Consider the following 15,735-nt stretch of genomic DNA (forward strand, 5'->3'; position numbering starts at 1 on the left):
TCACTTCTCTGTGCATGTCCAAGAATGACCATATTGATTAGGGGATTACAAGTAAACTTGAGCAAGTAGGCAAATTCCCAAGAAGAATTTGTGAATACTGTGGATCGACTTTATATATTCTTTTGCCATGATGTTGCCTACAACTGGTGGGGAAGATGGGCATTAAGAAATTACAAGTATAACAAATAGCACTGGAGGGAGGAGGAGATGAAGAGACTACAAATCCATACAATAAGGAAACCTCAACTAATATAAAGGTTCAAGGGCTGACTCCCCAAGGTCTAAGGGACAAAAAGTTATCCAGCGTGAAAGGGATTCTGGTTGGACAAATCATCATGTTGCACAGATCTGAGAGCGAGAGAGAAGGTGATTTTTTTTTTTCTGGTTTAGAATGACTGGAGCATAAAATAAGAAAGGCAGCATGGGAGAAAGTGAGACTTAAGAGGTGAGATCTTGAAGGGTCTCACCTTTAAGATCCTTCAGGAAGCATCTTGGTAAAGGGTTTGGAGTTCATTTTGAAGGGCATTGGAAAGCCCCTGAAGAGGCTGAAGTGTGGGGGAAGGATTTTTATCAATTTTTTATCTTAGAAGATTTCTCAGAATTACAGAGTGCAGGGTTGGGGTGGGCGCAAAGAATGGTATAGGGAACACAGGTGCTATTTCACTAGACCACATGGGAAGTGGTGATGGTTTGGGTGAGGGTGGTGGTCTATGCCTGGAGAGAAGAGTGCGGATTTGGGAAGCTTGCTTGGAGAAGATAGAGATGAGTGATTCGAGATGATTCCCACGTCTCTGGCTCAACTTAGTAGGGCTAATGTTGGAAAAGCTGGGTTTGGTTTGACTTGGTTTGGTTTTCTTGGGGTGGCATATGATATTAGAAGACCTAATTTGAATGAAGTACCCATAGACATTTAAGTGGAACTATCTAGGATGCAGATGAATGTATGGGCTTGGAGCTTAGAAAAAAAAACAGGGTGGAAGTGGAGATTTGGAATTCATCAGAATAAAGACTGTAACTAAAGCCATGCAAATTAGAGAGTGAGGAGTGAAGTGAGAGTGGAGAGTGAGGTGAGAGTGGGGAGTGAGGTGAGAGTGGAGAGTGAGATGAGAATGGAGAGTGAGGTGAGAGTGGGGAGTGAGGTGAGAGTGGGGAGTGAGGTGAGAGTGGGGAGTGAGGGGAGAGTGGGGAGTGAGGTGAGAGTGGGGAGTGAGGTGAGAGTGGGGAGTAGTTGGAGAGTGAGGTGAGAGTGGGGAGTGAGATGAGAGTGGGGAGTGAGGTGAGAGTGGGGAGTGAGGTGAGAGTGGGGAGTGAGGTGAGAGTGGGGAGTGAGATGAGAGTGGGGAGTGAGGTGAGAGTGGGGAGTGAGGGGAGAGTGGGGAGTGAGGGGAGAGTGGGGAGTGAGGGGAGAGTGGGGAGTGAGGGGAGAGTGGGGAGTGAGGGGAGAGTGGGGAGTGAGGGGAGAGTGGGGAGTGAGGTGAGAGTGGGGAGTGAGGGGAGAGTGAGGAGTGGGGTGAGAGTGGGCTCTTTCTGGTGTCCCAGGTGTGGGCGAAGGAAAAGAATTTGTCAGAAGATCCTGGAGTCAGATCTCCACCTTCTCTAAGGTTGTATGGGGGTTAGTGTAATGTCCACCAATTACTCGGCTCTATCACTTTCTCAAATAATAATAACACATCTTTTGCTTCCCAGCGGTGTATCAGGCATGGTACTACGCCCTTCACATAAGTTATTTCAGTTAAACCTCACAGGAATCATGCAAAGTGGGTATTATTTCCATTTTAGGTTTTTAAAAGTAAGGCTCAAAGAGGTTGAACCTTATAAAATAGATTGTATCCCTCATGAAGGTAGGCACCATGTCTTACTCAACTAAGTGATCATTAGAAACCGTAAATCTGATGATCCCATCTCCATACTCACCAAATTCTTCCACAGCTCCCCACGCCCTTAGGGTAAAATTCAAACTCCACAACAGTGTTTGCAAACCCTTCAAGGTGCACCCCTGGCTTATCTCTCCAGCCTCAACTTCCCTGCCTTGACACCTCTTCTCCAGCCTCCCCCCCATATACCCTGAGCCAGTGGCTCCCTATATGAGCTAATAATAAGAACCCTGGCACTCATTCCCTGAGAATGTGATTCATTAAGTCTGGGTAGGGTCCATTAAAATATCTGTATTTTTAAAAACTCTCCAGCCAGTATTGGGAACACTACTTTATGAATTAGTCCTTCAGTTTTCATGTCCTCAAATGTGCATGTCTCCACAAGTCTGCACAAACCTTTTCTGTCTATCTTCCTGTTAGCTTGGGAATTCCTACACATCTTCAGCTGCCAACTAAGGTATGCTTTTCTTCAGGAAACCTTTCCTGAACCTCAAGTCTGGGTTAAGCGGCATCTTCCATAATACCTGGTTCTCCTGTATTACAGCACCTATCACTGCACGTAATTGTGGTTTCTTTGTTTGTCTTTGACCCTGAACTGTAAGTTCCAGGAGGGTGAGGACTCTTTCTGTCTCATTGATTGTTGTATGCCTGGTACCTATGCCAGTTTCTAGCAGTTAGTAGATACTCAATTAACATTCATTAAATTTGATTGTTTGCAAACTCATAGCCTTAAAAGAAAGCTTTCACTGTGGGCACAACAAACCAAACTAAACTCCTACTAAATGGTGAAGTCAGGACACGAGTCAGGTTCTACCCAAGTGTGAGGGCGAAACCACCTTCTCTCTGTAACACGTTGCCTTACCTGATTGCTGAGAGAAGTGACAGCAGCAATATTGGTGGGCTGGTTCTTAATACTAAATCTAAATACAATTTCTGATAGTTAGGACATACTTCTAAATTCTGATGTATTCATAAGCTTATTTGGAAATTAGTTAATTGCCATTCTTTGTAAAATTCTACAATAAAGATTTTTGTGTAATACTAAAGAAATGATTATATTTTCAATTGTCTTCTATACTGTCACTTTATTACACTTCTATGCATTAGGATGCTCTCAAATCAAAATACTATAAACATGAAGGTATTAACCTTGAAATATCCAACACTGCTTAATTCTAATTACCCTTTGAGGCAGTTAGTGGTGGTAGTTGGAGCTGTAGTATTTGCATGTCATAGATGAAGAAAACCCAGAGGAATAAATTAATATGTAAAAGGTAAAATGACAGAGTGGCAGAAGCAGGATTTGATTCCAGATCTGTCTGACCCCAGAGCCCCCTCACAATATTGTGATTTGTAAATCCTAACCATATATTTGGCTCAAATGAGGCCATGCACATGTAAATTCAAAAGCAAAAACAGGGGCTCTTAGAATTTCAGGGGATTTCAAAAGCATAGCCCCAAAGCTCAACTTTTCCAAGGATCATCTTGGTCCAATTGTGTTACTATGAAGGGATATTTCATAGTTACTGTGAAGGGATACTTATAAATTACTGGTTAATTTATAAAGAAGATAAGTTTATTTGGCTTATGGTTCTGCAGGCTTTACAAGAAACATGATGCCAGCATCTGCTTCTGGTGAGGGCCTCAGGAAGCTTCCACTCATGGTAGAAGGTGAAAGGAAGCAGGCATCACATGGTAAAAGGAAGGAAGCAAGAGAGGGGAGGGAGGTGCCAGACTTTTTAAAAGACTTTTAACAATCAGTTCTGGTGGGAACTAATAGACCAAGAAGAACTCACTCATTACAAAACTGGCACCAAGGCATTCATAAGGGATCAGCCCCCATGATGCAAACTCCTCCCATTAGGCCCCACTCCAACACTGGGAATCAAATTTCAACATGAGATTTGGAGGGGAAAATATCTGAACTATCTCAATGATGTTATAGATGTCAATAGTCTCATACATTTGTCAATAACAAAATCACAGAACTTCTTTTTTTTTCTCAAGAAAAACAGGAGGAATTCTGGACAGATGATAGTGGCAAAGTGTTTGAATCTCATTCTCCCTATGAAAACAGTGCAGATAGTAAAGCAAAACAAAAAACACAACGGACAATATACACCATAGTAAGTGAACGAGGTATCCACACTGACCCTAAAGCACAAGCAGACTTGGAAGGACAAACTAGCAACCACAGTGGGAAGGCAGAGGCATTTGTGAAGGTCTTGAGAGCCAAGAAACCCCAAAGGGCCATGAAGTTCTCACTGGAAAGTTCTAGAACAGCAGCAGAAGCAGCTGCAAATGGACTTTTCAGGCTGTGATGAATGGATAAGACTACAGTGCCACAAAGTCTGATGGTGCTGGGGCGTTCTGTTAGGCCTGAGTTCCATGAATTCATAAAACTACAAACTGAAGCCTTTTCTGGGACAAAGCCCTGCACGGAAGAGAAACTACAGGGAATTGCATCATCCAAATTGAGCAAGGCAGAGACACTGGGATGAAGGACTAAGAAAGTTCAGATAAAAAGAGAGGGTGGAAGCAGAGGGGCCAGAATGCACCCTGCATCACTGTGAAGATGACAATGGAATCCTGGGAATCAAGAAAGTAGCAGTGCCATCCTAGTCCACATCTCCCTTCTAAAAGACCAGGAAAACTCATTTCACTTACAAATGAGCAAGGGCTGGGTGCAGTGGCTCATGCCTGTAATCTCAGTACTTTGGAAAGCTGAGGCAGGCGGATCACTTTAGATCAGGAGGTTGAGACCAGCCTGGCCAACAAAGTGAAATCCCATCTCTACTATAATACAAAAATTAGCTGGGCATGGTGGCATGAACTTGTAATCCCAGCTATTTGGGAGGCTGAGGCATGAGAATCGCTTGAACCTGGGAGGCGGAGGTTGCAGTGAGCTGAGATCACCCCACTGCACTCCAGCCTGGGTGACAGAGCAAGACTCTGTCTCAAAAAGAAAAAAAAAAAGCAATATAAAAAAGACTCCAGTCAATTTCCATATAGAGTTATTATAATAAATAAAAAATATGAACAGACACTTCTCAAAAGAAGACATTTATGAGGCCAACAAACATATGAAAAAAAGCTCAACATCACTGATTGTTAGAGAAATGCTAATCAAAATCACAATGAGGTATCATCTCATGCCAGTGAGAATGACAATCATTAAAAAGTCAAGAAACAACATGCTTGTGAGTCTGTGGAGAAATAGGAATACTTCTACACTGTTGGTGGTAGTATAAATTAGTTCAACCATTGTGGAAGACAGTGTGGTGATTCCTCAAGGATCTAGAACCAGAAATACAATTTGACCTAGAAATCCCATTACTGGGTATATACCCAAAGGAATATAAATCGTTCTATTATAAAGATACATGCACACATATGTTTATCACAGCACTATTCACAATAGCAAAGACATGGAATCAACCCAAATGCCCATCAATGATACACTGGATAAAGAAAATATGATACATATATACACCACAGAATATTATGCAGCCATAAAAAGGAATGAGATCATTTTCTTTGCAGGGACATGGATGAAGCTGGAAGCCATCATCCTCAGCAAACTAACACAGGAACAGAAAACCAAACAACACGTGTTCTCACTCATAAGTGGGAGCTGAACAATGAGAACACATAGATACAGGGAGGGGAATAACACACATTGGGGCCTGTTGGGGCACGGAGGGAGGGAGAGCATCAGGGCTTAATACCTAGGCCTTAAGCATCAGGGCTTAAGGCATGCAGGGCTTAATACCTAGGTGATGGGTTAATAGGTGCAGCAAACCACCATGGCACACATTTACCTATGTAACAAACCTGCACATTCTGCACATGTATCTTGGAACTTAGAATAAAATAAAAATAAATAATAAAATAAAATTTCCCTGTAAACATAAAAAAAGAGAATAAGGAGCAAAATCATGGTCTTATGATGAAAGCACATTAGAAAGACATGCCTACAAAACAGATGAAAATTGTAAGATAAAATTTCAATAGGAGCTAAAGGAAAATAATAAAAGCAATGAAGGAAAAACCTAAATTAGAATTGCTGAAGTTGTAATTAGGTGATTAATTTAAAAAAACAACTTTTTAAAAGACAGATGAAAGATATCCATAAAGAATTAGATGTAAAATAAAAATGCATTTTTGAAATGAAGAGCGAACTAGAAAGAGCACAAGAACAAATAAAGATAATGGATAATCTTTTTCAATAGAAGATGTGAAAACTGAAGGGTAATGTAAAAACAGTTAACAAAAAATTCAAGGCAACAAATAGGCAGAGAAGATCTAACACACGCATGTAAGAGTCCCCAAGAAAGAAAACAAATCTCTACAATAGGGCATATTTTAAAATCTAGAATAAAAAATCTTTCTCCTGAAATAAATAAAACCTGAGAGTATATTGAAAAGTTATATATTTGGAAAAACTGACCCAGAGTGGCGTAATATAAAGATATATTCTGGTACAACATCTGGACTTAAAAAAAAAAATCTATAATCAGCCAAGCAAAAAGACCAAGTCACTTTTTTTTTCTTTTTTCTTTTTTTTTTTTTTGAGATGGAGTTTCACTCTTTTGCCCAGGCTTGAGTGAATTGGCACGATCTCGGCTCACTGCAACCTCCGCCCCCTAGGTTCAAGCGATTCTCCTGGCTCAGCCTCCCGAGTAGCTGAGATTACAGGCGCATGCCACCATGCCTGGCTAACTTTTATTTTTAGTAGAGACGGGGTTTCACCACGTTGGCCAGGCTGGTCTCGAACTCTTGACCTCAAGTGATCCACCTGCCTCGGCCTCCCAAAGTGCTAGGATTACAGGCATGAGCCACCATGCCTGGCCGACCAAGTCACTTCTAAGGGAAAGAATAAGACATTATCATTAGACTTTCCAATAGTGATGTTTGATGATGAGGGGAAGGGAGTGACACCTCTAAGCTACTCAAGGAGAGAAAATGCAAATCAACGTTCTAATATTGAGTCAAAATGACCTTCAAAGTAAAATATATATATATATACATATATATATATAGTTGGAAGTATAAAATTTTATAAACATGGGAGATTTCCAGGAATGATGTTAACACAAGTTCTTCACTTGAGAATGAATGTCAAGATCTCCAAAAAGTCTAGAAGGACATTAACAAAAGGGCTGTCAATGTCTTAAAATCCTCTATTGGCTTCATTTATCTTCAGAATAATCATTAGCATGACATTCAGGCATTTCCTGATCTGGCCCAACCCCAATCTTTTCTCTCCCAATCTTCTCTTTGGCATAGTCTACACTCTAGCCTCCTGGAAACTGTTTCCTAAAGTGTCAGATTCCTGTACATCTTTGAATCTCTTATTTTCTTTTTTATTATTATTATTACACTTTAAGTTCTAGGGTACATGTGCTCAGCATTCAGATTTGTTACATATGTGTATATGTGCCATGTTGGTGTGCTGCACCCATTAACTCATCATTTACATTAGGTATATCTCCTAATGCTATCCCTCCCCTGTCCCCCCACCCCACGACAGGCCCTGGTGTGTGATGGTCCCCTTCCTGTGTCCAAGTGTTCTCATTGTTCACTTCCCACCTATGAGTGAGAACATGCGGTGTTTGGTTTTTTGTCCTTGCAATAGTTTGCTGAGAATGATGGTTTCCAGCTTCATCCATGTCCCTACAAAGGACGTGAACTCATCCTTTTTTATGGCTGCATAGTATACCATGGTGTATATGTGCCACATTTTCTTAATCCAGTCAATCATTGATGGGCATTTGGGTTGGTTCCAAGTCTTTGCTATTGTGAATAGTGCCACAATAAACATACGTGTGCATGTGTCTTTATAGCAACATGATTTATAATCCTTTGGGTATATATCCAGTAATGGGATGGCTGGGTCAAATGGTATTTCTAGTTCTAGATCCCTGAGGAATCGCCACACTGTCTTCCACAATGGTTGAACCAGTTAACAGTCCTACCAACAGTGTGAAACTGTTCCTATTTCTCCGCATCCTCTCCAGCATCTGTTGTTTCCTGACTTTTAATGATTGACATTCTAACTGGTGTGAGATGGTATCTCATTGTGGTTTTGATTTGCACTTCTCTGATGGCCAGTGATGATGAGCATTTTTTCATGTGTCTGTTGGCTGCATAAATGTCTTCTTTTGCAAAGTGTCTGTTCATATCCTTTGCCCACTTTTTGATGGGGTTGTTTGTTTTTGTCTTCTAAATTTGTTTGAGTTCTTTGTAGATTCTGGATATTAGCCCTTTGTCAGATGAGTAGACTGCAAAAATTTTCTCCCATTCTGTAGGTTGCCTGTTCAAACTGATGGTAGTTTCTTTTGCCATGCAGAAGCTCTTTAGTTTAATTAGATCCCATTTGTCAATTTTGGCTTTTGTTGTCATTGCTTTTGGTGTTTTAGACATGAAGTCCTTGCCCATGCCTGTGTCCTGAATGGTATTGCCTAGGTTTTCTTCTAGGGTTTGTATGGTTTTAGGTCTAACATTTAAGTCTTTAATCCATCTTGAATTAATTTTTGTATAAGGTGTAAGGAAGGGATCCAGTTTCAGCTTTCTACATATGGCTAGCCAGTTTTCCCAGCACCATTTATCAAATAGGGAATCCTTTCCGCATTTCCTGTTTTTGTCAGGTTTGTCAAAGATCAGATGGTTGTAGGTGTGTGGTATTATTTCTGAGGGCTCTGTTCTGTTCCACTGGTCTATATCTCTGTTTTGGTACCAGTACCATGCAGTTTTGGTTACTGTTGCCTTGTAGTGTAGTTTGAAGTCAGGTAATGTGATGCCTCCACCTTTGTTCTTTGGGCTTAGGATTGTCTTGGCAATGCAGGGTCTTTTTTGGTTCCATATCAACTTTAAAGTAGTTTTTTCCAATTATGTGAAGAAAGTCATTGGTAGCTTGATGGGGATGGTATTAAATCTATAAATTACCTTGGGCAGTATGGCCATTTTCACGATATTGATTCTTCCTATCCAAGAGCATGGAATGTTCTTCCATTTGTTTGTGTCCTCTTTTCTTTCATTGAGCAGTGGTTTGTAGTTCTCCTTGAAGAGTACCTTCACATCTCTTGTAAGTTGGATTCCCAGGTATTTTATTCTCTTTGAAGCAATTGTGAATGGGAGTTCACTCATGATTTGGCTCTCTGTCTGTTATTGGTGTATAATAATGCTTGTGATTTCTGCACATTGATTTTGTATCCTGAGACTTTGCTGAAGTTGCTTCTCAGCTTAAGGAAATTTTGGGCTGAGACCTGGGGCTTTCTAGATATACAATCATGTCACCTGCAAACAGGGACAATTTGACTTTCTCTTTTCCTAATTGAATACCCTTTATTTCTTTCTCCTGCCTGATTGCCCTGGCCAGAACTTCCAACACTGTGTTGAATAGGAGTGGTGAGAGAGGGCATCCCTGTCTTGTGCCAGTTTTCAAAGGGAATGCTTCCAGTTTTTGCCCATTCAGTATGATATTGGCTGTGGGTTTGTCATAAATAGCTCTTATTATTTTGAGATATGCCCCATCAATACCTAATTTATTGAGAGTTTTTAGCATGAAGGGCTGTTGAATTTTGTCAAAGGCCTTTCCTGCATCTATTGAGATAATCATGTGGTTTTTGTCATTGGTTCTGTTTATATGCTGGATTACATTTATTGATTTGCATATGTTGAATTAGCCTTGCATCCCAGGGATGAAGCCCACTTGATCATAGTGGATAAGCTTTTTGAGGTGCTGCTGGATTTGGTTTGCCAGTATTTTATTGAGGATTTTTGCATCGATGTTCATCAGGGATATTGGTCTAAAATTCTCTTTTTTTGCTGTGTCTCTGCCAGGCTTTGGTATCGGGATGATGCTGGCCTCATAAAATGAGTTAGGGAGGATTCCCTCTTTTTCTGTTGATTGGGATAGTTTCAGAAGGAATGGTCCCAGCTCCTCCTTGTACCTCTGGTAGAATTCAGCTGTGAATCCGTCTGATCCTGGACTTTTTTTGGTTGGGAGGCTATAAATTATTGCCTCAATTTCAGAGCCTGTTATTGGTCTATTGAGGGATTCAATTTCTTCCTGGTTTAGTCTTGGGAGGGTGTATGTGTCCAGGAATTTATCCATTTCTTCTAGATTTTCTAGTTTATTTGTGTAGAGGTGTTTATAGTATTCTCTGATGGTAGTTTGTATTTCTGTGGCATCGGTGGTGATATCCCCTTTGTCATTTTTTATTGCGTCTGTTTGATCCCTCTCTCTTTTCTTCTTTATTAGTCTTGCTAGTGGTCTATCAATTTTGTTGATCTTTTCCAAAAACCAGCTCCTGGATTCATTGATTTTTTGAAGGGTTTTTTTGTATCTCTATCTCCTTCAGTTCTGCTCTGATCTTAGTTATTTCTTGCCTTCTGCTAGCTTTTGAATGTGTTTGCTCTTGCTTCTCTAGTTCTTTTCATTGCGATGTTAGGGTGTCAATTTTAGATCTCTCCTGCTTTCTCTTGTGGGCATTTAGTGCTATAAATTTCCCTCTACACACTGCTTTAAATGTGTCCCAGAGATTCTGGTATGTTGTGTCTTTGTTCTGATTGTTTTCAAAGAACATCTCTATTTCTGCCTTCATTTCATTATGTACCCAGTAGTCATTCAGGAGCAGGTTGTTCAGTTTCCATGTAGTTGAGTGGTTTCGAGTGATTTTTGATTGCACTGTGGTCTGAGGGACAGTTTGTTATAATTTCTGTTCTTTTACATTTGCTGAGGAGTGCTTTACTTCCAACTATGTGGTCAATTTTGGAGTAAGTGTGATGTGGTGCTGAGAAGAATGTATATTCTGTTGATTTGGGGTGGAGAGTTCTGTAGATGTCTATTAGGTCCACTTGGTGCAGAGCTGAGTTCAATTCCTGGATATCCTTGTTAACTTTCTGTCTCGTTGATCTGTCTAATGTTGACAGTGGGGTGTTAAAGTCTCCCATTATTATTGTGTAGGAGTCTAAGTCTCTTTGTAGGTCTCTAAGGACTTGCTTTATGAATCTGGGTGCTTCTGTATTGGGTGCATATATATTTAGGATAGTTAGCTCTCTTTGTTGACTTGATCCCTTTACCATTATGTAATGGCCTTCTTTGTCTCTTTTGATCTTTGTTGGTTTAAAGTGTGTTTTATCAGAGACTAGGATTGCAACCCCTGTCTTTTTTGTTTTCCATTTGCTTGGTAGATCTTCCTCCATCCCTTTATTTTGAGCCTATGTATGTCTCTGCACATGAGATGGGTCTCCTGAATACAGCACACTGATGGGTCCTGACTCTTTATCCACTTTGCCAGTCTGTGTCTTTTAATTGGAGCATTTAGCCCATTTACATTTAAGGTTAATATTGTTATGTGTGCATTTGATCCTGTCATTGTGATGTTAGCTGGTTCTTTTGCTTGTTAGTTGATGCAGTTTCTTCCTAGCATCGATGGTCTTTACATTTTGGCATGTTTTTGCAGTGGTTGGTACCGGTTGTTCCTTTCCATGTTTAGCGCTTCCTTCAGGAGCTCTTTTAGGGCAGGCCTGGTGGTGACAAAATCTCTCAGCATTTGCTTGTCTGTAAAGGATTTTATTTCTCCTTCACTTATGAAGCTTAGTTTGGCTGGATATGAAATTCTGGGTTGAAAATTCTTTTCTTTAAGAATGTTGAATATTGGCCTCCACTCTTTTTTGTCTTGTAGGGTTTCTGCCGAGAGATCCACTGTTAGTGTGATGGGCTTCCCTTTGTGTTTAACCCGGACTTTCTCTCTGGCTGCCCTTAACATTTTTTCCTTCATTTCAACTTTGGTGAATCTGACAATCATGTGTCTTGGAGTTGCTCTTCTTGAGGAGTATCTTTGTGGCGTTCTCTGTATTTCCTGAATTTGAATGTTGGCCTGCCTTTCTAGGTTGGGGAAGTTCTGGATAATATCCTGCAGAGTGTTTTCCAACTTGGTTCCATTCTCCCCGTCACTTTCAGGTACACCAATGAGATGTAGATTTGGCCTTTTCACATAGTCCCATATTTCTTGGAGGCTTTGTTTGTTTCTTTTTATTCTTTTTTCTCCAAACTTCTCTTCTCGCTTCATTTCATTCATTTGATCTTCAATCACTGATACCCTTTCTTCCAGTTGATTGAACCGGCTAGTAAAGCTTGTGCATTCGTCATGTAGTTCTCATGCCATGGTTTTCAACTCCATCACATCATTTAAGGACTTCCCTACACTGGTTATTCTAGTTACTCATTCATCTAATCTTTTTTCAAGGTTTTTAGCTTCTTTGCAATGGTTCAAACTTCCTCCTTTAGCTAGGAGAAGTTTGATCTTCTGAAGCCTTCTTCTCTCAACTCATCGAAGTCATTCTCTGTCCAGCTTTGTTCTGTTGCTGGAGAGGAGCTGCGTTCCTTTGGAGGGGGAGAGGCACTCTGATTTTTAGAATTTTCAGCTTTCTGCTCTGTTTTTCCCCATCTTTGTGGTTTTATCTACCTTTGGTCTTTCACGATGGTGACGTACAGATGGGGTTTTGGTGTGGATGTACTTTCTGTTTGTTAGTTTTGGCAGTTCCAAGATGGCCAAATAGGAACAGCTCCAGTCTACAGCTCCCAGCATGAGTGATGCAGAAGACAGGTGATTTCTGCATTTCCAACTGAGGTATCAGGTTTATCTCACTGAGGCTTGTTGGACAGTGGGTGCAGGACAGTGGGTGCAGCCCACCGAGCGTGAGCCCAAGCAGGGCGAGGCATTGCCTCACCCAGGAAGTGCAAGGGGTCAGGGAATTCCCTTTCCTAGCCAAGGGAAGCTGTGACAGATGGCACCTGGAAAATCAGGTCACTCCCACCCTAATACTGCACTTTTCCAACAGTCTTAGCAAACGGCACACCAGGAGATTATATCCCACACCTGGCTCAGAGGGTCCCATGCCCACAGAACCTCGCTCATTGCTAGCACAGCAATCTGAGATTGAATTGCAATATGGCCGTGAGCTTGGGGGAGGGGCACCCGCCATTGCTGAGGCTTGAGTAGGTAAACAAAGAGGCCAGGAAGCTAGAACTGCGTGGAGCCCACCGCAGCTCAAGGATGCCTGCCTGTCTCTGTAGACTCCACATCTGGGGGCAGGGCATAGCCAAACAAAAGGCAGCAGAAACCTCTGCAGACTTAAATGTCCCTGTCTGACAGCTTTGAAGAGAGTAGTGGTTCTCCCAGCACAGAGTTTGAGATCTGAGAACAGACAGACTTCCTCCTCAAGTGGGTCCCTGACTCCCGAGTAGCCTAACTGGGAGGCACCCCACAGTAGAGGCAGACTGACACCTCACATGGCTGGGCACCCCTCTGAGACAAAGCCTCCAGAGGAATGATCAGGCAGCAACATTTGCTGTTCTGCAGCCTCCACTGCTGATACCCAGGCAAACAGCGTCTGGAGTGGACCGCCACCAAACTTCAACAGACCTGCAGCTGAGGGTCCTGACTGTTAGAAGGAAAACTAATGAATCTGTTATTTTCTTTACTGGGATTCCCTTTCAAACTCCCACAAACTCCCACTTAGCCCTGCAAACTCTAACTCAACTTTTAATAGCAGCCAATTATTTGCTTAGGGCCCAATTATGGGCAATGAGGTCCTAGATGACGTCTCTGAGGAATCCTCTGGGAGTTCTCCTACTTATAGCCAGGAATTATCACAGGTCACACCAAGGAATGGCAAAATAGAAAGGAAAATATCCGGGTTCAGCTACACTTGGGTTTGTCCAAGCACACTTTCCAGTATGCTTACCATGTTACAACTTATCTCCTCTATACGCATGTTCCCTGATGAACTTCCTGAGCTGCAGAATTGACTAATCCTAAAATCTGATGTGGTCATTCACAGCTAAAGGCATCTGTAGCCTTTTGTTCTTCATATTGTAATAATTTTCTTACAGATACTTCCCCCATTAATTCTTGAGCTCTTCCAGGACAAAGAGACTCAGTCTTCTTGTTCTTTGATTCTCTCTTGGGATATAGGCTCATGTCTATCACTCAGTGAACATTCAATAAATATTTGTTGAATTGTGAAAAATAAAAAAGGGGTTTTAACTTTAAGATACTTAGCCATAGTTACAAACACTTAAAAGGAACAGAGTATTAGCTATGTCTGATGGAATATAAATTGATGAGATCAGTTCAACAAGCCAAATTCCAAATCAGTTTTGCTCCTCTGGAGTTGACCTCACAGTGACTAATGACTTCCCGATTCTTCAGTTGCTTCATCAGTAAAGACGATCAGCCACGGCACTGGGGCCATACTGGGAAAAATGACAAAAGTGATCACATCTGCCTCTGATCCAAGAACTTCCTAAGGTGCATGGTATGAGATACCAGGAGCCAAAGTCCCCGTGAGATCATGGGCACAGCTCAACAGGGTCCCATAAGATTCCTAATGGCTCCTAATCTGTGGGACAGGGAAACGTTAGGCTCAAAACCCTGCAGGTCCCTCCGAAGTTTGTTTTGAAGGTGAGATTTCTTTCTTTTCTTTTCTTTTCTTTTTTCCTTTTTAGATTTAAAGATTTTAAACATATGACATCTTGCCTCGCATAGTTTCTATGGAAAGGGAGGCAGTATATATGAGGATGGAAAAAGTAATTATTCTGCCAAAAGTGTCTTTCACTAATGCTGAACGACTGAGCAAATTCACCACATTTTCCACCTTCTCACATGTCTTAAAAACCTAGTCATTGCCAGTTTCACCACTGGTACAATATTGGTTATGCACAATTCAAATGTTCATCTGTAATGGCAAAACCCTTAATAATAACAATGATAGTAAAAATAACAGGCTAAATTTTGCAATTTATAAAGGACTTCCACATGCATTGTCTCATATGATCTTCACAACGTTGTCTTAAGGGGGCATGAAATTTTTGTTCTATAGACACAAAGGCTTGAGGTTCATGTATAGTTAGTAACAAAACAAAAAACTTAGATTTTCTGAAATTTTGTTTAACATATTTTCACTATACACTGTGCACTTAAGACTTGAAAGCACCAACAATTATTTATTAAATTAAATCTAGTTCATACAGAATCAAAAGAACCTTCACTACTTAGGAGATTAGTAATTTTAAAAAAAGATGAAGTTATTTTACCAAGATCATTCCCTAAGACAAACAAAAACAGTCATTGCGAAAGAGAATATGAAATGCCTTTATAATGGCACTAAAGTAAAGGTTGGATGCTTAAATAAGTAGGAAAAGGTGTCAAGTTCAAAGTAAACAAAATCAAATAGAACGCACAAATAAGATGAAAAATATAAAACAGCAAATACATTTGGTTAAAATTCAACTAATGAGAAAAATATTAAGACATTATTCACAGATTAATGTATAAAACAGAAAACTGGGTGTTTTGGCATAAAGCAATTAAATTAATGGGTATGAAATTCCTTCTCTTGCCTCCAGCGAAAAGCACTGGCAGTTTTCTGATGAGGTGAGATATACATAATGCAACTTTAAAGCACATACAAGGCAAGCGTAACACGACTCAAGACAAAAATTTTTAACCAGAAGAGCTATAAAAACACCACTCTGGGCCATATAGAGACCACAGGATGCATAATATAGTATTTGAAAAAGATTTTAAAATAGCACATCACATACAAAAATTTTTTTTAATCCTACACTCACATTAGAATAGCATGTCAGAGAAGTGAAAACTGAACAGGCAAATCTTGTCCTCAAAAGTATACTTAATGAATTAAATCCTTTAAAAATTCTCAATACAGCCTATATATCCTCAAGCACAGAGAATTTGTTTGTGTTCCTCTATCACAATAAGATCCTTGTTCTGTTCCCAGTAGTTAACAAATCCAACAACTTTTAAAAAAAAAATTATTGCTGATT

The 15,735-nt window shown here is 40.5% G+C and overlaps 1 protein-coding gene across 2 annotated transcripts in view; it reads right to left on the reverse strand.

Annotated features, from left to right (window-relative positions):
• The window catches only part of LOC129006237 (outer dynein arm-docking complex subunit 2), a 196,046-nt gene that overhangs the window by 51,172 nt on the left and 129,139 nt on the right, over nucleotides 1-15,735 (reverse strand). The window lies entirely within an intron of this gene.

This window comes from Pongo pygmaeus, chromosome 8, assembly GCF_028885625.2.
Source record: "Pongo pygmaeus isolate AG05252 chromosome 8, NHGRI_mPonPyg2-v2.0_pri, whole genome shotgun sequence".
Classification (NCBI taxonomy): Eukaryota; Metazoa; Chordata; class Mammalia; order Primates; family Hominidae; genus Pongo; species Pongo pygmaeus.